This window comes from Arachis stenosperma, chromosome 9, assembly GCF_014773155.1.
Source record: "Arachis stenosperma cultivar V10309 chromosome 9, arast.V10309.gnm1.PFL2, whole genome shotgun sequence".
Taxonomy (NCBI): Eukaryota; Viridiplantae; Streptophyta; class Magnoliopsida; order Fabales; family Fabaceae; genus Arachis; species Arachis stenosperma.
Genome location: NC_080385.1, coordinates 64,539,244 through 64,559,520, shown reverse-complemented (window position 1 = coordinate 64,559,520; position 20,277 = coordinate 64,539,244). Strand labels below are relative to the sequence as shown.

At 38.6% G+C, this 20,277-nt stretch overlaps 2 non-coding genes across 2 annotated transcripts; both read left to right on the top strand.

Annotated features, from left to right (window-relative positions):
- The first annotated feature begins 10,990 nt into the window (after nt 1-10,990).
- LOC130952494 (small nucleolar RNA R71) lies at nt 10,991-11,094 on the top strand. Its single transcript, XR_009074674.1, has one exon. It is a non-coding gene; the product is annotated as a small nucleolar RNA R71 (small nucleolar RNA).
- Nucleotides 11,095-19,877: 8,783 nt separating this feature from the next.
- Nucleotides 19,878-19,981, top strand: LOC130952492 (small nucleolar RNA R71). Its single transcript, XR_009074671.1, has one exon. It is a non-coding gene; the product is annotated as a small nucleolar RNA R71 (small nucleolar RNA).
- The last annotated feature ends 296 nt before the right edge of the window (nt 19,982-20,277 follow it).

Here is a 20,277-nt window from a genome sequence, read left to right as displayed (position 1 = left end):
ACTCATGTAATTCAATGGTGGGAATTTCAGATAAGCGTGTGAAGATGCTGTGCTCCTCTTGAATCTCTGCTTTCCTGTTGCTTTCATCCAATTCTTCTTACTCCTTTCCATGGCAAGCTGTTTGTAGGGCATCACCGTTGTCACTGGCTACATCCCATCCTCTCAGTGAAACGTTCCTATGCTCTGTCACAGCACGGCTAATCATCTGTCGGTTCTCAATCAGGTTGGAATAGAATCCCTTGATTCTTTTGCGCTTGTCTTCACGCCCAGCCTTCAGGAGTTTGAAGCTCGTTACAGTCATTCAATCCCAGAATCCTACTCGGAATACCATAGACAAGGTTTAGACTTTCCGGATCCTCATGAATGCCGCCATCTATCTAGCTTATACCACGAAGATTCTGTTGGGGAATCTAAGAGATATGCGCCCGGCCTAAGGTAGAACGGAAGTGGTTGTCAATCACGCGCGTTCATAGGTGAGAATGATGATGAGTGTCACGGATCATCACATTCATCAAGTTGAAGTGCAACGTATATCTTGGAATAGGAATAAATGGAGTTGAATAGGATATAATAGTAATTGCATTGAAACTTGAGGTACAGCAGAGCTCCACACCCTTAATCTATGGTGTGTAGAAACTCCACCGTTGAAAATACATAAGTGAAAGGTTCAGGCATGGCCGAGAGGCCAGCCCCCAAGGTCTAAGGACTAGGCGTCCAGAGATCTGATCCTAAGATCTAAAGTGATCAGAAGATTCAAAATACAATCCAGGATGATAATATGATAGTAAAAAGTTCTATTTATAATAAACTAGCTCCTAGGGTTTACATGAGTAAGTAATTGATGCATAAATCCACTTCCGGGGCCCACTTGGTGTATGTTTGGGCTGAGCTTGATCAATCCACGAGCTGAGGCTTCTCTTGGAGTTGAACTCCGAGTTATGACGTGTTTTGGGCGTTCAACTCCGGATCATGACGATTTTCTGGCGTTTAACTCCAGACAGCAGCATGTACTTGGCGTTCAACGCCAAGTTACGTCGTCAAATTCCGAATAAAGTATGGACTATTATATATTGCTGGAAAGCCCTGGATGTCTACTTTCTAACGCCGTTGAGAACGCGCCAATTAGAGTTCTGTAGCTCCGGAAAATCAATTTTGAGTACAGGGAGGTCAGATTCCAACAGCATCAGCAGTCCTTTTGTCAGTCTTTTTCAGAGTTTTGCTCAAGTCCCTCAATTTCAGTCAGAATTTACCTGAAATCACAGAAAAACACACAAACTCATAGTAAAGTCCAGAAATGTGAATTTAACATAAAAACTAATGAAAACATCCCTAAAAGTAGCTGAAACTTACTAAAAACTACATAAAAACAATGCCAAAAAGCGTATAAATTGTCCGCTCATCACAACACCAAACTTAAATTGTTGCTTGTCCCCAAGCAACTGAAAATCAAATAGATAAAAAAGAGAATATACTATAAATTCCAGAATATCAATGAATATTAATTATAATTAGATGAGCGGGACTTGTAGCTTTTTGCTTCTGAACAGTTTTGGCATCTCACTTTTTCCTTTGAAGTTTAGAATGATTGGCTTCTCTAGGAACTTAGAATTTCGGATAGTGTTATTGACTTTCCTAGTTAAGCATGTTGATTCTTGAACACAGCTACTTATGAGTCTTGGCTGTGGCCCTAAGCACTTTGTTTTCCAGTATTACCACCGGATACATAATGCCACAGACACATAACTGGGTGAACCTTTTCAGATTGTGACTTAGCTTTGCTAAGTCCCCAGTTAGTGGTGTCCAGAGCTCTTAAGCACACTCTTTTGCCTTGGATCACGACTTTAACCACTTAGTCTCAAGCTTTTTGCTTGGACCTTCATGACACAAGCACATGGTTAGGGACAGCTTGATTTAGCCGCTTAGGCCTGATTTTATTTCTTGGGCCCTCCTATCCATTGATGCTCAAAGCCTTGGATCCTTTTTACCCTTGCCTTTTGGTTTTAAGGGCTATTGGCTTTTTCTACTGCTCCTTCTTTTTCTATATACTCTTTTTTTTTTTTGAATGCTTCTTCTTTTTCACTGCTTTTTCTTGCTTCAAGAATCAATTTCATGATTTTTTAGATCCTCAATAACATTTCTCTTTGTTCATCATTCTTTCAAGAGCCAACAATTTTAACATTCATAAACAACAAGATCAAAGACATATGCACTGTTCAAGCATTCATTCAGAAAACAAAAAGTATTGTCACCACATCAATATAATTAAACTAAATTCAAGAGCTATTTTCGAAATTTATGTACTTCTTGTTCTTTTGAATTAAAACATTTTTCTTTTAAGAGAAGTGAAGGATTAATGGAATTATTCATAATCTTTAAGGCATAGTTACTACATACTAATGATCATGTAATAGATAAACATATAAAAAAAACGAAAAATAGGAAAAAAAATTTAGAACAAGGAATGAATCCACCTGAGTGAGGGTGGCGCCTTCTTGTAGATCCAATGGTGCTTTTTGAGCTCCTTTATGTCTCTTCCTTGCTTCTGTTGCATGATCCCTAGTGATTTTGGTGTTCCTCCCCTTAGTTGTTTCCAATATTTGTGTGGAGGACAACTTATTCCCTGAGGTATCTCAGGAATCTCTTGATTTGCAGCCACATGTTCTACCACTGAGCTATGACGGCTTATATTAGTCTTTCCATCTCCCATGACTCAGAGGTGGAAGCTTTTTTTTTTGTCTTCCCTTTTTCTCTTTTTTTTTGAGGTTTCTCTGAATTGTTGATTTTTAGTTTCTCTTGACTTCCTCTTCAGAGTCCTTTCATGTTCATGATCTGCTTCAATAAGAATGTTCTTGTCCTTGCTCCTGCTCATATAGGAAGAAGAACAGAAAAGAAAGAGGAATCCTCTATGTCACAGTAAAGAGGTTCCTTATTGTTAGTAGAAGAAGAAAGGAATAAAGTGGAGAATCCAATCACAATGGTGAGGATAGAGGCAGTGATTGGAGATGAAGAGGTGAAGAGAAGTGTTAGTATTAAATAAAATAAATAGAAAGAGATGAGGGAGAGAAATTCGAAAATAATTTTGAAAAATTGGGTTAGTGATTTTCGAAAATTAAAACTAAAATTTGAAACAATTAATTAATAAAAAGAATTTTTGAAAAAGAGGAGGTATTTTCGAAATTAGAGAGGGAAAAGTAGTTAGGTGGTTTTGAAAAAGATAAACAAACAAAAAGTTAATTAGTTAGTTGAAAAAAAAAAAGATTTAAATCAATTTTGAAAAGATAAGAAGATAAGAAGTTAGAAAAGATATTTTAAATTTTTTGAAAAAGATAAAATTTAAAAAATATATAAAAGATATGATTTAAAAAGATATGGTTTTGAAAAGATAATTGAAATTTTGAAAAAGATTTGAATTTTAAAATCACAATTAATGACTTGACTCACAAGAATCACAAGATATGTTTCTAGAACTTAAAATTTGAATCTTTCTTAACAAGAAAGTAACAAACTTGAAATTTTTGAATCCAACATTAATTTTTGATGCAATTTTCGAAAATATGATGTAAAGATAAGAAAAAGATTTTGAAAATATTTTGAAAAAGATTTTTGAAATTTTCGAAAATGATGAAAAATGGAAAAGATATGATTTTTGAAAAAGATTTTAAAAAGATAAGATTTTAAAATGATAAGATATTTTTTTGATTTTTAAAATTTTTTTTTTGATGAGAGAAAAAACTAAAAATACTCATGAAAATTTTGGATCAAAACACATGATGCATGCAAGAACACTATGATGTCAAGATGAACACAAGACACTTTGAAGATCATGATGAACATCAAGAACATATTTTGAAAATTTCAAGAAAAGAAAACATGCAAGACACCAAACTTAGAAATTTTTCATGTTTAGATTCTATGAATGCAAGAATGCATATGAAAAACACCACAACACAAACAAGAAAATATGAAGATCAAACAAGAAGACTTACCAAGAACAACTTGAAGATCATGAAGAACACTATGAATGCATGAAATTTTCGAAAAATGCAAGATGCACATGCAATTGACACCAAACTTATGACATGACTCAAGACTCAAACAAGAAACACAAATATTTTTTATTTTTATGATTTTCTAATTTTTTTGTATTTTATTTTATTTTTTTCGTAAAATATAGGAAAAATAAGAAATTCAAATTTTAATATGAATTCCAGGAATCTTGCCATGTTAGTCTAAAGCTTCAGTCCAGGAATTAGACATGGCTCACTAGCCAGCCAAGCTTTCAATGAAAGCTCCAGTCCAAAACACTAGACATGGCCAATGGCCAGCCAAGCTTCAGCATGTAACTCAGAATATACTGCTCATTACTTATCAAATATGTAACTTGCCTATGCTGATGGTTTGGAAGCCTCAGTCCAAATAATTTAGACATGGCTTTACAGCCAGCCAGGCTTCAACATTTTCATGAAGCTCTAGAATTCATTCTTTAAAAATTTAGAATAAATTTTCGAAAACATATAGAAAAGATTTGAAAGAATTTTGAAAAAAATTTTTTTTTTTGAAAAATAAAACAAAAAATAATTACCTAATCTGAGGAACAAGATGAACCGTCAGTTGTCCATACTCAAACAATCCCCGGCAACGGCGCCAAAAACTTGGTGGGCGAAATTGTGATTTATACTTTCACACAACTCGAATAATATCCTCGGTAATGGCTCCAAAACTTGGTGCACAATACCATGGTCTAAAATCAACTTCACAGTCTCGCTCAACTAACCACAAGTGCACTGGGTCGTCCAAGTATAAACCTTACGTGAGTAAGGGTCGATCCCACAGAGATTGTTCGTATGAAGCAAGCTATGGTCATCTTGTAGATCTCAGTTAGTGAGTGGAATCATAGGGTCAATGTAATTAATTGGATAAATAAAATAATAAAAGGATAGAAGTACTCATGTAATTCAATGGTGGGAATTTCAGATAAGCGTGTGAAGATGTTGTGCTCCTCTTGAATCTCTGCTTTCCTGTTGCTTTCATCCAATTCTTCTTACTCCTTTCCATGGCAAGCTGTTTGTAGGGCATCACCGTTGTCAATGGCTACATCCCATCCTCTCAGTGAAAACGTTCCTATGCTCTGTCACAGCACGGCTAATCATCTGTCGGTTCTCAATCAGGTTGGAATAGAATCCCTTGATTCTTTTGCGCTTGTCATCACGCCCAGCCTTCAGGAATTTGAAGCTCGTCACAGTCATTCAATCCCAGAATCCTACTTGGAATACCATAGACAAGGTTTAGACTTTCCGGATCCTCATGAATGCCGCCATCTATCTAGCTTATACCACGAAGATTCTGTTGGGGAATCTAAGAGATATGCGCCCGGCCTAAGGTAGAACGGAAGTGGTTGTCAATCACGCGCGTTCATAGGTGAGAATGATGATGTGTCACGGATCATCACATTCATCAAGTTGAAGTGCAACGTATATCTTGGAATAGATAAAATGGAGTTGAATAGGATATAATAGTATTGCATTGAAACTTGAGGTACAGCAGAGCTCCACACCCTTAATCTATGGTGTGTAGAAACTCCACCGTGAAAATACATAAGTGAAAGGTTCAGGCATGGCCGAGGCCAGCCCCCAAGGTCTAAGGACTAGGCGTCCAGAGATCTGATCCTAAGATCTAAAGTGATCAGAAGATTCAAATACAATCCAGGATGATAATATAGTAAAAGTTCTATTTATAATAAACTAGCTCCTAGGGTTTACATGAGTAAGAATTGATGCATAAATCCACTTCCGGGGCCCACTGGTGGTATGTTTGGGCTGAGCTTGATCAATCCACGAGCTGAGGCTTCTCTTGGAGTTGAACTCCGAGTTATGACGTGTTTTGGGCGTTCAACTCCGGATCATGACGTTTTTCTGGCGTTTAACTCCAGACAGCAGCATGTACTTGGCGTTCAACGCCAAGTTACGTCGTCAAATTCCGAATAAAGTATGAACTATTATATATTGCGGGAAAGCCCTGGATGTCTACTTTCCAACGCCGTTCAGAGCGCGCCAATTGGAGTTTTGTAGCTCCGAAAAATAAATTTTGAGTACAGGGAGGTCAGATTCCAACAGCATCAGCAGTCCTTTTGTCAGCCTTTTTCAGAGTTTTGCTCAAGTCCCTCAATTTCAGTCAGAATTTACCTGAAATCACAGAAAAACACACAAACTCATAGTAAAGTCCAGTGAATTTAACATAAAAACTAATGAAAACATCCCTAAAAGTAGCTGAACTTACTAAAAACTACCTAAAAACAATGCCAAAAGCGTATAAATTATCCGCTCATCACAACACCAAACTTAAATTGTTGCTTGTCCCCAAGCAACTGAAAATCAATAGGATAAAAAGAAGAGAATATACTATAAGTCCTAATATCAATGAATATTAATTTAATTATATGAGCGGGACTTGTAGCTTTTTGCCTCTGAACAGTTTTGGCATCTCACTTTTTCCTTTGAAGTTCAGAGTGATTGGCATCTCTAGGAACTTAGAATTTTGGATAGTGTTATTGACTTTCCTAGTTAAGCATGTTGATTCTTGAACAAGCTACTTATGAGTCTTGGCTGTGGCCTAAGCCTTTGTCTTCCAGTATTACCACCGATACATAAATGCCATAGACACATAACTGGGTGAACCTTTTCAGATTGTGACTTAGCTTTGCTAAAGTCCCCAGTTAGTGGTGTCCAGAGCTCTTAAGCACACTCTTTTGCCTTGGATCACGACTTTAACCACTTAGTCTCAAGCTTTTTACTTGGACCTTCATGACACAAGCACATGGTTAGGGACAGCTTGATTTAGCCGCTTAGGCCTGGATTTATTTCCTTGGGCCCTCCTATCCATTGATGCTCAAAGCCTTGGATCCTTTTTACCCTTGCCTTTTGGTTTTAAGGGCTATTGGCTTTTTCTACTGCTCCTTCTTTTTCTATATACTCTTTTTAGCTCCTTTTTTTTTCGAATGCTTCTTCTTTTTCACTGCTTTTTCTTGCTTCAAGAATCAATTTCATGATGTTTTTCAGATCATCAATAACATTTCTCTTTGTTCATCATTCTTTCAAGAGCCAACAATTTTAACACTCCATAAACAACAAGATCCAAAGACATATGCACTGTTCAATCATTCATTCAGAAAACAAAGCATTGTCACCACATCAATATATTAAACTAAATTCAATAATAATTTCGAAAATTATGTACTTCTTGTCTTTTGAATTAAAACATTTTTCTTTTAAGAGAGGTGAAGGACTAATGGATTTTATTTCATAGCTTTAAGGCATGGTTACACACTAATGATCATGAAAAGACACAAAACATAGATAACATAGTAATTAAAAACCGAAAACAGAAAGAAATAAAGAGCAAGGAATGAATCCCCTTTAGTGGCGTCTTCTTCTTGAAGGACCAATGATGTTCTTCAACTCTTCTATGTCCCTTCCTTGCCTTTGTTGCTCCTCCCTCATTGCTCTTGATCTTCCCTTATTTCTTGGAGAATGATGGAGTGCTCATGATGTTCCACCCTTAATTGTTCAACATTATGGCTCAAGTCTTCTAAAGAGGTATTGAGTTGCTCCCAATAGTTGTTGGGAGGAAAGTGCATTCCTTGAGGCATTTGTTGATGATGAACTTCCTCATGTTCTCCTTGAGGGCCGTGAGGAACTTCTCTCTTGTTTGCTCCATCTTTTTCTTGGTGATGGGCTTGTCTTCTTCAATGGAGACATCTCCTTCTATGATAACTCCAGCTGAGTAACATAGATGGCATATAAGGTGGGGGGGAAGGCTACCCGTGCCATGTATGAAGGCTTGTCAGCTATTTTGTAGAGTTCATTGGAGATGACTTCATGAACTTCTACCTCCTCTCCAATCATGATGCTATGATGGATCTTTGAATGAACTCCAACCATCCTCTAGCTACAGGCTTGAGGTCCAGTCTTCTTAGTTGGACTGGCTTGCCTTTGGAGTCTACTCTCCATTGGGCGTCTTCCACACATATGTCCATAAGGACTTGGTCCAACCTTTGGTTAAAGTTGACCCTTCTTGTGTAGGGGCGTTCATCACCTTGCATCATGGGTAAGTGAAACGCCAACCTCACATTTTCCGGACTGAAATCCAAGTATTTCCCTCTAACCATTGTGAGATAATTCTTTGGGCTTGGGTTCATACCTTGGTCATGGTTCCTAGTGATCCATGCATTAGCATAGAACTCTTGAACCATCAATAATCCGACTTGTTGCATGGGGTTGGCTAAGACTTCCCAACCTCTCCTTTGGATTTCATGTCGGATTTCCGGATACTCATTCTTTTTGAGCTTGAAAGGGACCTCAGGAATCACCTTCTTCTTTGCCACAACATCATAGAAGTGGTCTTGATGGCTTTTGGAGATAAATCTCTCCTTCTCCCATGACTCGGAAGTGGAAGCTTTTGCCTTCCCTTTTCCTTTTCTTGAGGAAACTCCGGTCTTGGGTGCCATTGATGTGAATGAAAAAAAAAAGCTTAGGCTTTTTACCACACCAAACTTAAAATTTGCTCGTCCTCGAGCAAGAAAGAAAAGAAGAGTAGAAGAAGAAGAAGAAAATATGTAGAGAGGGAGAAGAGAGGGTTCGGCTATGTAGGAGAATGTGGGTTGTGTTGTGGGAAAATGAAGGGGAATTGAAGGGTATTATAGGGAGGGGGAGGTATAGGTTCGGCCATTTTGGGTGGGAAGGGTGGGAATTGATTTTGAATTTTATGAGGTAGGTGGGGTTTATGGGGAAGAGGAAGTTGATGTGAATGGTGAATGGGTTACTTGGGAAGAGAGTGAGGTGATTGGTGATGGGTGTTGGGATGGGTGACATGGAGACTGAGATTTGGATTAGGAGAGTGTGATTAGGATTAAAAGAAATGTGGTAGGTGGGATCCTGTGGGTCCACAGATCCTGAGGTGAGGATCCTGTGGGGTCCACAGATCCTGAGTGAAAAGAAATACCATTCCTTCACCCTATAGGCATGTAACATGCCTTCATGCAATATTCTGGCGTTCAACGCCCATTTGTGCATGTTCTGGGCGTTCAACGCCCATGTAACGTCCTCCAGGGTGAAAATTTTTTTTTCTGTTTTTGACTCTGTTTTTAATTTTTTTGATTTTTTTCGTGACTCCTCATGATCATGTACCTAATTAAACACAAAATTAACAAAGAAACAAAATAAAATAAAATTAGATAAATAAAATTGGGTTGCCTCCCAACAAGCGCTTCTTTAATGTCAATAGCTTGACAGTGGCTCTCATGGAGCCACAAGGTGATCAGGTCAACTTAAGTGTGGTCCCAACACCAAACTTAGAGTTTGGATATGGGGTTTGAACACCAAACTTAGAGTTTGGTTGTGGCTTCACAACACCAAACTTAGAGTTTGACTGTGTGGGCTCTTCTTGACTCTGAACTGAGAGAAGCTCTTCATGCTTACTCTCTTTTGTCACAGAGGGATGGCCATGTGCCTGAAACACAAGGTAGTCCCCATTCAATTGAAGGACTAACTCACCTCTGTTGACATCTATCACAGCTCCTGCTGTGGCTAGGAAAGGTCTTCCTAGGATGACGCATTCATCATCTTCCTTCCTAGTGTCTAGGATTATGAAATCAGTAGGGATGTAAAGGCCTTCAACCCTTACTAGCACGTCCTCTACTATTCCATAAGCTTGTCTTATGGACTTATCTGCCAATTGTAATGAGAACAAGGTAGGTTGTACCTCAATGATTCCCAGCTTCTCCATTACAGAGAGTGGCATAAGATTTATCCCTGACCCCAGATCACATAAAGCTTTTTCAAAGCTCATGGTGCCAATGGTGCAAGGTATTAAGAACTTGCCAGGATCTTGTTTCTTTTGAGGTAGAGTTCTCTGAATCCAAGTATCTAGTTCACTAATGAGTAAGGGAGGTTCACTTTCCCATGTCTCATTACCAAACAGCTTGGCATTCAGCTTCATGATAGCTCCTAAATATTGAGCAACTTGCTCTCCAGTCACATTTTCATTCTCTTCAGAGGATGAATATTCTTCAGAGCTCATGAATGGCAAAGGAGATTTAAAGGAATCTCTATGGTCTCTGTATGAGCCTCAGATTCCTCAGGATCCTCAATAGGAAACTCCTTCTTGCTTGAGGAACGTCCCAGGAGGTCTTTCTCACTAGGATTTTCGTCCTCCTCCTCCTTGGTGCATTCGGCCATTTTGATTAAATCAATGGCCTTGCACTCTCCTTTTGGATTTTCTTCTGTATTGCTTGGGAGAGTACTGGGAGGAGTGTCAATGACTTTCTTACTCAGCTGGCCCACTTGTGCCTCCAGATTTCTAATGGAGGATCTTGTTTCATTCATGAAACTGAAAGTGGCTTTTTGACAGATCAGAGACTATATGGCTAAATTAGAATTGTTTTGTTCAGAATTCTCTGTCTGTTGCTGAGAAGATGATGGATATGGCTTGCTATTGCCCAGCCTATTACGTCCACCATTGTTAAAGCCTTGTTGAGGCTTTTGTTGATCCTTCCAGGAGAAATTTGGATGATTTCTCCATGATGAGTTATAGTGTTCCCATAAGGTTCACCTAAGTAATTAACCTCTGCCATGGCAGGTTCTCAGGATCATAAGCTTCTTCAGAAGCTGCCTCTCTAGTACTGTTGGATGCATGTTGCAATCCATTCAGATTTTGAGAGATATGTTGACCTGTTGAGTCACATTTTGTTCTGAGCCAATATGGCATTCAGAGCATCAATTTCAAGAACTCCTTTCTTCTGAGGTACCCCATTGTTCACGGAATTCCTCTCAGAAGTATACATGAACTGGTGTTTGCAACCATGTCAATGAGTTCTTGAGCCTCTCCAGGCGTTTTCTTCAGGTGAATAGATCCACCTGCAGAATGGTCCAATGACATTTTCGAAAATTCAGAGAGACCATAATAGAAGATATCCAATATGGTCCATTCTGAAAACATGTCAGATGGACATCTTTTGGTCAACTGCTTGTATCTTTCCCAAGCTTCATAGAGGGATTCACCATCTTTTTGTTTGAAGGTTTGAACATCCACTCTCAGCTTGCTCAGCTTTTGAGGAGGAAAGAATTTATCCAAGAATGCAGTGACAAGCTTATCCCATGAGTCCAGGCTATCCTTGGGTTGTGAATCCAACCATACTCTAGCTCTGTCTCTTACAGCAAAAGGGAAAAGCATGAGTCTGTAGACTTCAGGATCAACTCCATTCTTCTTTACAGTCTCACAGATCTGCAAGAATTCAGTTAAGAACTGATAAGGATCTTCAGATGGAAGTCCATAAAACTTGCAGTTTTGTTGCATTAAAGCAACTAGTTGAGGCTTAAGCTCAAAGTTATTGGCTCCAATGGCAGGAATGGAGATGCTTCTTCCATCAAACTTGGACGTTGGTTTTGTAAAGTCACCAAGCATTCTCCTTGCATTATTATTATTATTTTCGGCTGCCATCTCTTCCTCTTGTTCGAAATTTTCTAAAAGGTTACTTCTGGATTATTGTAATTTAGCTTCTCTTAATTTTCTCTTCAGAGTCCTTTCAGGTTCGGATCAAGTTCAACAAGAGTGCCTTTATCCCTGTTCCTGCTCATATGAAGAGAAGAAAACAAGAAAAGAAAAGGAATCCTCTATGTCACAGTATAGAGATTCCTTTATGTTTAGTAGAAGAAGAAAGGGGTAAAAGAAGAGGGGAGACAAAGAATGTAATGTAATGGAAGAAACACAACTGTGAGGATGCAGAGATGTGAGATGATGTTAGGATATGATGAAGAGAGGTGAAGAGAAGTGTTAGTAATTAAATAATAAAATAGAAGAAGAAAAGAGAAGGGAAATTTCGAAAATAATTTATGAAAAGGGTTAGTGGTTTTCGAAAATTAGAGATAAAATGTAATTAAATTAAAACATGAAACAATTAATTAATTAAAAAGAATTTTTTTGAAAAAGGGAGAGATATTTTCGAAAATTAGAGAGGGAAAAGTAGTTAGGTGGTTTTGAAAAAGATAAGAAACAAACAAAAAGTTAGTTAGTTAATTGAAAAAGATTTGAAATTAAATTGGAAAAGATAAGAAGATAGGAAATTAGATAAGATATTTGGAAACAAATTTTGAAAAAGATTAAAATAAAGATAAAAGGATAAGATAAAAAATTTTAATAAAAAGATATTTTGAAAAAGATTTAATTTTTAAAATGACTTCACCAACAAGAAACTACAAGATAGGATTCTAGAACTTAAAGATTGAACCTTTCTTAACAAGAAAGTAACAAACTTCAAATTTTTGAACCAATCACATTAATTGTTAGCTAATTTTCGAAAATTACATATAAAGATAAGAAAAAGATTTTGAAATAATTTGAAAAGATTTTTGAAATTTTCGAAAAATAGAAAAATTGAAAAAGATATGATTTTTGAAAAAGATTTTGAAAAGATAAGATTTTTAAATTGAAATTTGACTTGACTTGTAAGAAACAACTAATTTTGAAAATTTTGACCAAGTCAACCCAAAATTTCGAAAATTTAGAGGAAAATAAGGAAAAGATATTTTTTTTATTTTTGAATTTTTAATTATGAGAGAGAAAAACAACAAAATTACTCAATGCATGAAATTTTTTAGATCAAAACAATGAATGCATGCAAGAATGCTATGAATGTCAAGATGAACACCAAGAACACTTTGAAGATCATGATGAACATCAAGAACATAATTTTGAAAAATTTTGATGCAAAGAAAACATGCAAGACAAACAAGAAAAATTTTTAATGCATGGAAAATATGAATGCAAAAATGCACATGAAAAACAACAAACAATACAAAACAAGAAAACATCAAGATCAAACAAGAGGACTTATCAAGAACAACTTGAAGATCATGAAGAACACTATGAATGCATGGATTTTCGAAAAAATGCAAGAAAAATTTTAAAAGCATGCAATTGACACCAAACTTAAAAATTAACACAAGATTCAAACAAGAACACAAAATATTTTTGGATTTTATGATTTTCTAATTTTTTGTATTTTTATTAATTTTTTTCGAAAATAATGTTAGAAAAAAAAACGAAAAATAAAAAGAAAAATTTTGAAAAAGATTTTTGAAAGGAAAATTACCCAATCTGAGCAACAAGATGAACCGTCAGTTGTCCATACTCGAACAATCCCCGGCAACGGCGCCAAAAACTTGGTGGACGAAATTGTGATCACTTGTTATTTGTTTATAAAGGATGTTTACTCTTAGGGCACTGTTTATTTTCTTCACAACTCCGTTCAACTAACCAGCAAGTGTACTGGGTCGTCCAAGTAATAACCTTACGTGAGTAAGGGTCGAATCCACAGAGATTGTTGGTATGAAGCAAGCTATGGTCACCTTGCAAATCTCAGTTAGGCGGATTAAATATTGATTTATGGGTTTCGAAAATAGAAAGAAATAAATAATAAAAAGGATAGAAATACTTATGTAGATTCATTGGTAGGAATTTCAGATAAGCGGAATGGAGGTGCTGTAGAGCTCACGGACGCTGCTTCCTATTCCTTCTACTCAATCCTTCTTAATCCTTTCCATGGCAAGCTTTGTATAGGGGTTCACCATCAGCTGTGGCTACTTTCAATCCTCTCGGGGAAATATCCTATGCGGCTGTCACTCGCATAGCTAACCAGTCTGGAGGCATCACCCATGATTGATAGCTACATCCCATCCTCGCAGTGAAAGCTAATGCTCACGCACTCTGTCACAGTACGGCCAATCACCGGTTGGTTCCCTCCCCTACTGGAATAGAATCCATTGATCTTTTGCGTTGTCACTACGCCCAGCAGGTTACAAGTTTGAAGCACGTCACAGTCATTCATTACCGGAATCCTACTCGGACACCACAGACAAGGTAGACTTTCCGGATTCCCAGGATCCTACTCGAACACCACAGACAGGTTGGACTTTCCGGATCCTCATAAATGCCGCCATCCATCTAGCTTATACCACGAAGATTCTGTTGGGGAATCTAAGAGATACACATTCAAGCTTGTGTGCATGTAGAACGGAAGTGGTTGTCAATCACGCGCGTTCATAAGTGAGAATGATGATGAGGGTTATTTACTCATCACGTTCATCATGTTCTTGGGTACGAATGATATCTTGGAATAAGAATAAGAGAGATTTGAATAAAAGAAATAGAACTTCATTAATACTTGAGGTACAGCAGAGCTCCACACCCTTAATCTATGGTGTGCAGAAACTCCACCGTTGAAAATACATAAGCATAAGGTCCAGGCATGGCCGAATGGCCAGCCCTCTCCTAACGTGATCAATGATCTCCTAAGATGAAGAATAAAACAAAACTGAGACCAAAGATGTCTAATACAATAGATAAATGTCCTATATATACTAGACTAGCTACTAGGGTTTACATGAGTAAGTAATTGATGCATAAATCCACTTCCGGGGCCCACTTGGTGTGTGCTTGGGCTGAGCTTGATCAATCCACGAGCTGAGGCATTTCTTGGCGTTGAACTTTGAGTTATGACGTGTTTTGGGCGTTCAACTCCGGATCATGACGTTTTTTCTGGCGTTTAACTCCAGACAGCATGAACTTGGCGTTTAACGCCAAGTTACGTCGTCATTCTTCGAATAAAGCATGGACTATTATATATTTCTGGAAAGCCCTGGATGTCTACTTTCCAACGCCGTTGAGAGCGCGCCAATTGGAGTTCTGTAGCTCCATAAAATCCATTTCGAGTGCAGGGAGGTCAGAATCCAACAGCATCAGCAGTCCTTTTGTCAGCCTTTTTCAGAGTTTTGCTCAAATCCCTCAATTTCAGTCAGAATTTACCTGAAATCACAGAAAAACACACAAACTCATAGTAAAGTCCAGAAATGTGAATTTAACATAAAAACTAAGGAAAACATCCCTAAAAGTAGCTCAAACTTACTAAAAACTATATAAAAACTATGCCAAAAAGCGTATAAATTATCCGCTCATCACAACACCAAACTTAAATTGTTGCTTGTCCCCAAGCAACTGAAAATCAAATAGGATAAAAAGAAGAGAATATACTATAAAGTCCTAAATATCAATGAATATTAATTTAATTACATGAGCGGGACTTGTAGCTTTTTGCCTCTGAACAGTTTTGGCATCTCACTTTTTCCTTTGAAGTTCAGAGTGATTGGCATCTCTAGGAACTTAGAATTTTGGATAGTGTTTTGACTTTCCTAGTTAAGCATGTTGATTCTTGAACACAGCTACTTATGAGTCTTGGCTGTGGCCCTAAGCACTTTGTCTTCCAGTATTACCACCGGATACATAAATGCCACAGACACATAACTGGGTGAACCTTTTCAGATTGTGACTTAGCTTTGCTAAAGTCCCCAGTTAGTGGTGTCCAGAGCTCTTAAGCACACTCTTTTGCCTTGGATCACGACTTTAACCACTTAGTCTCAAGCTTTTTACTTGGACCTTCATGACACAAGCACATGGTTAGGGACAGCTTGATTTAGCCGCTTAGGCCTGGATTTATTTCCTTGGGCCCTCCTATCCATTGATGCTCAAAGCCTTGGATCCTTTTTACCCTTGCCTTTTGGTTTTAAGGGCTATTGGCTTTTTCTACTGCTCCTTCTTTTTCTATATACTCTTTTTAGCTCCTTTTTTTTTTTCGAATGCTTCTTCTTTTTCACTGCTTTTTCTTGCTTCAAGAATCAATTTCATGATGTTTTTCAGATCATCAATAACATTTCTCTTGTTCATCATTCTTTCAAGAGCCAACAATTTTAACACTCATAAACAACAAGATCCAAAGACATATGCACTGTTCAATCATTCATTCAGAAAACAAAAAGCATTGTCACCACATCAATATAATTAAACTAAATTCAATAATAATTTCGAAAATTATGTACTTCTTGTTCTTTTGAATTAAAACATTTTTCTTTTAAGAGAGGTGAAGGACTAATGGATTTTATTTCATAGCTTTAAGGCATGGTTACACACTAATGATCATGAAAGAAAGACACAAAACATAGATAAACATAGTAATTAAAAACCGAAAACAGAAAGAAATAAAGAGCAAGGAATGAATCCACCTTTAGTGGCGTCTTCTTCTTGAAGGACCAATGATGTTCTTCAACTCTTCTATGTCCCTTCCTTGCCTTTGTTGCTCCTCCCTCATTGCTCTTTGATCTTCCCTTATTTCTTGGAGAATGATGGAGTGCTCATGATGTTCCACCCTTAATTGTTCAACATTATGGCTCAAGTCTTCTAAAGAGGTATTGAGTTGCTCCCAATAGTTGTTGGGAGGAAAGTGCATTCCTTGAGGCATTTGTTGATGATGAACTTCCTCATGTTCTCCTTGAGGGCCGTGAGGAACTTCTCTTGTTTGCTCCATCTTTTTCTTGGTGATGGGCTTGTCTTCTTCAATGGAGACATCTCCTTCTATGATAACTCCAGCTGAGTAACATAGATGGCATATAAGGTGGGGGAAGGCTAGCCGTGCCATGTATGAAGGCTTGTCAGCTATTTTGTAGAGTTCATTGGAGATGACTTCATGAACTTCCACCTCCTCTCCAATCATGATGCTCTGATGGATCTTTGAATGAACTCCAACCATCCTCTAGCTACAGGCTTGAGGTCCAGTGTTCTTAGTTGGACTGGCTTGCCTTTGGAGTCTACTCTCCATTGGGCGCCTTCCACACATATGTCCATAAGGACTTGGTCCAACCTTTGGTTAAAGTTGACCCTTCTTGTGTAGGGGCGTTCATCACCTTGCATCATGGGTAAGTGAAACGCCAACCTCACATTTTCCGGACTGAAATCCAAGTATTTCCCCCTAACCATTGTGAGATAATTCTTTGGTCTTGGGTTCATACCTTGGTCATGGTTCCTAGTGATCCATGCATTAGCATAGAACTCTTGAACCATCAATAATCCGACTTGTTGCATGGGGTTGGCTAAGACTTCCCAACCTCTCCTTTGGATTTCATGTCGGATTTCCGGATACTCATTCTTTTTGAGCTTGAAAGGGACCTCAGGGATCACCTTCTTCTTTGCCACAACATCATAGAAGTGGTCTTGATGGCTTTTGGAGATAAATCTCTCCTTCTCCCATGACTCGGAAGTGGAAGCTTTTGCCTTCCCTTTTCCTTTTCTTGAGGAAACTCCGGTCTTGGGTGCCATTGATGGTGAATGAAAAATAAAAAGCTTAGGCTTTTTACCACACCAAACTTAAAATTTGCTCGTCCTCGAGCAAGAAAAGAAAAGAAGAATAGAAGAAGAAGAAGAAAATATGGTAGAGAGGGAGAAGAGAGGGTTCGGCTATGTAGGAGAATGTGGGGTTGTGTTGTGGGAAAATGAAGGGGAATTGAAGGGTATTTATAGGGAGGGGGGAGGTATAGGTTCGGCCAGGTTCGGCCATTTGGGTGGGAAGGGTGGGAAATTGATTTGAATTTTATGAGGGTAGGTGGGGTTTATGGGGAAGAGGAAGTTGATGTGAATGGTGAAATGGGTTACTTGGGAAGAGGAGTTGAGGTGATTGGTGATGGGTGTTGGGAAGGGTGACATGGAGAATGAGATTTGGATTAGGAGTGTGATTAGGATTAAAAGAAATGTGTAGGTGGGATCCTGTGGGGTCCACAGATCCTGGGTGAGGATCCTGTAGGTCCACAGATCCTGAGGTGAAAAGAAATACCATTCCTTCACCCTATAGGCATGTAACATGCCTTCATGCAACATTCTGGCGTTCAAACGCCAATTTGTGCATGTTCTGGGCCGTTCAACGCCCATGTAATGCATGTTTCTGGCGTTGAACGCCAGTTTCATGCTTGTTTTCTGGCGTTCAGCGCCAGATTGTCCTCTGTGTGTGCATCCTGGCGTTTAACGCCAGGTTGTTGTTTTGGGCGTTCAGCGCCAGAATGGTGCTCTGTTCTGGCGTTGACGCCGGCCAGATGCACCTTCTGGGCGTTGAACGCCAGCCCGTGCGTCCTCCAGGGTGAAAATTTTTTTTCTGTTTTTTGACTCTGTTTTAATTTTTTTGATTTTTTTCGTGACTCCTCATGATCATGTACCTAATTAAACACAAAATTAACAAAGAAACAAAATAAATAAATTAGATAATAAAATTGGGTTGCCTCCCAACAAGCGCTTCTTTAATGTCAATAGCTTGACAGTGGCTCTCATGGAGCCACAAGGTGATCAGGTCAACTTAAGTGTGGTCCCAACACCAAACTTAGAGTTTGGATATGGGGTTTGAACACCAAACTTAGAGTTTGGTTGTGGCTTCACAACACCAAACTTAGAGTTTGACTGTGTGGGCTCTTCTTGACTCTGAACTGAGAGAAGCTCTTCAGCTTACTCTCTTTGTCACAGAGGGATGGCCATGTGCCTGAAACACAAGGTAGTCCCCATTCAATTGAAGGACTAACTCACCTCTGTTGACATCTATCACAGCTCCTGCTGTGGCTAGGAAAGGTCTTCCTAGGATGACGCATTCATCATCTTCCTTCCTAGTGTCTAGGATTATGAAATCAGTAGGGATGTAAAGGCCTTCAACCCTTACTAGCACGTCCTCTACTATTCCATAAGCTTGTCTTATGGACTTATCTGCCAATTGTAATGAGAACAAGGCAGGTTGTACCTCAATGATTCCCAGCTTCTCCATTACAGAGAGTGGCATAAGATTTATCCCTGACCCAGATCACATAGAGCTTTTCAGCATGGTGCCAGGTGCAAGATTAGATTTCAATCTTTTTTCTTCTTGAGGTAGAGTTCTCTGAATCCAAGTATCTAGTTCACTAATGAGTAAGGGAGGTTCACTTTCCCATGTCTCATTACCAAACAGCTTGGCATTCAGCTTCATGATAGCTCCTAAATATTGAGCAACTTGCTCTCCAGTCACATTTTCATTCTCTTCAGAGGATGAATATTCTTCAGAGCTCATGAATGGCAGAAGGAGATTTAAAGGAATCTCTATGGTCTCTGTATGAGCCTCAGATTCCTCAGGATCCTCAATAGGAAACTCCTTCTTGCTTGAGGAACATCCCAGGAGGTCTTTCTCACTAGGATTTTCGTCCTCCTCCTCCTTGGTGCATTCGGCCATTTTGATTAAATCAATGGCCTTGCACTCTCCTTTTGGATTTTCTTCTGTATTGCTTGGGAGAGTACTGGGAGGAGTGTCAATGACTTTCTTACTCAGCTGGCCCACTTGTGCCTCCAGATTTCTAATGGAGGATCTTGTTTCATTCATGAAACTGAAAGTGGCTTTTGACAGATCAGAGACTATATTGGCTAAATTAGAATTGTTTTGTTCAGAATTCTCTGTCTGTTGCTGAGAAGATGATGGATATGGCTTGCTATTGCCCAGCCTATTACGTCCACCATTGTTAAAGCCTTGTTGAGGCTTTTGTTGATCCTTCCAGGAGAAATTTGGATGATTTCTCCATGATGAGTTATAGGTGTTCCCATAAGGTTCACCTAAGTAATTAACCTCTGCCATGGCAGGGTTCTCAGGATCATAAGCTTCTTCAGAAGCTGCCTCTCTAGTACTGTTGGATGCATGTTGCAATCCATTCAGATTTTGAGAGATTATGTTGACCTGTTGAGTCAACATTTTGTTCTGAGCCAATATGGCATTCAGAGCATCAATTTCAAGAACTCCTTTCTTCTGAGGTACCCCATTGTTCACGGAATTCCTCTCAGAAGTATACATGAACTGGTTGTTTGCAACCATGTCAATGAGTTCTTGAGCCTCTCCAGGCGTTTTCTTCAGGTGAATAGATCCACCTGCAGAATGGTCCAATGACATTTTCGAAAATTCAGAGAGACCATAATAGAAGATATCCAATATGGTCCATTCTGAAAACATGTCAGATGGACATCTTTTGGTCAACTGCTTGTATCTTTCCCAAGCTTCATAGAGGGATTCACCATCTTTTTGTTTGAAGGTTTGAACATCCACTCTCAGCTTGCTCAGCTTTTGAGGAGGAAAGAATTTTATCCAAGAATGCAGTGACAAGCTTATCCCATGAGTCCAGGCTATCCTTGGGTTGTGAATCCAACCATACTCTAGCTCTGTCTCTTACAGCAAAAGGGAAAAGCATGAGTCTGTAGACTTCAGGATCAACTCCATTCTTCTTTACAGTCTCACAGATCTGCAAGAATTCAGTTAAGAACTGATAAGGATCTTCAGATGGAAGTCCATAAAACTTGCAGTTTTGTTGCATTAAAGCAACTAGTTGAGGCTTAAGCTCAAAGTTATTGGCT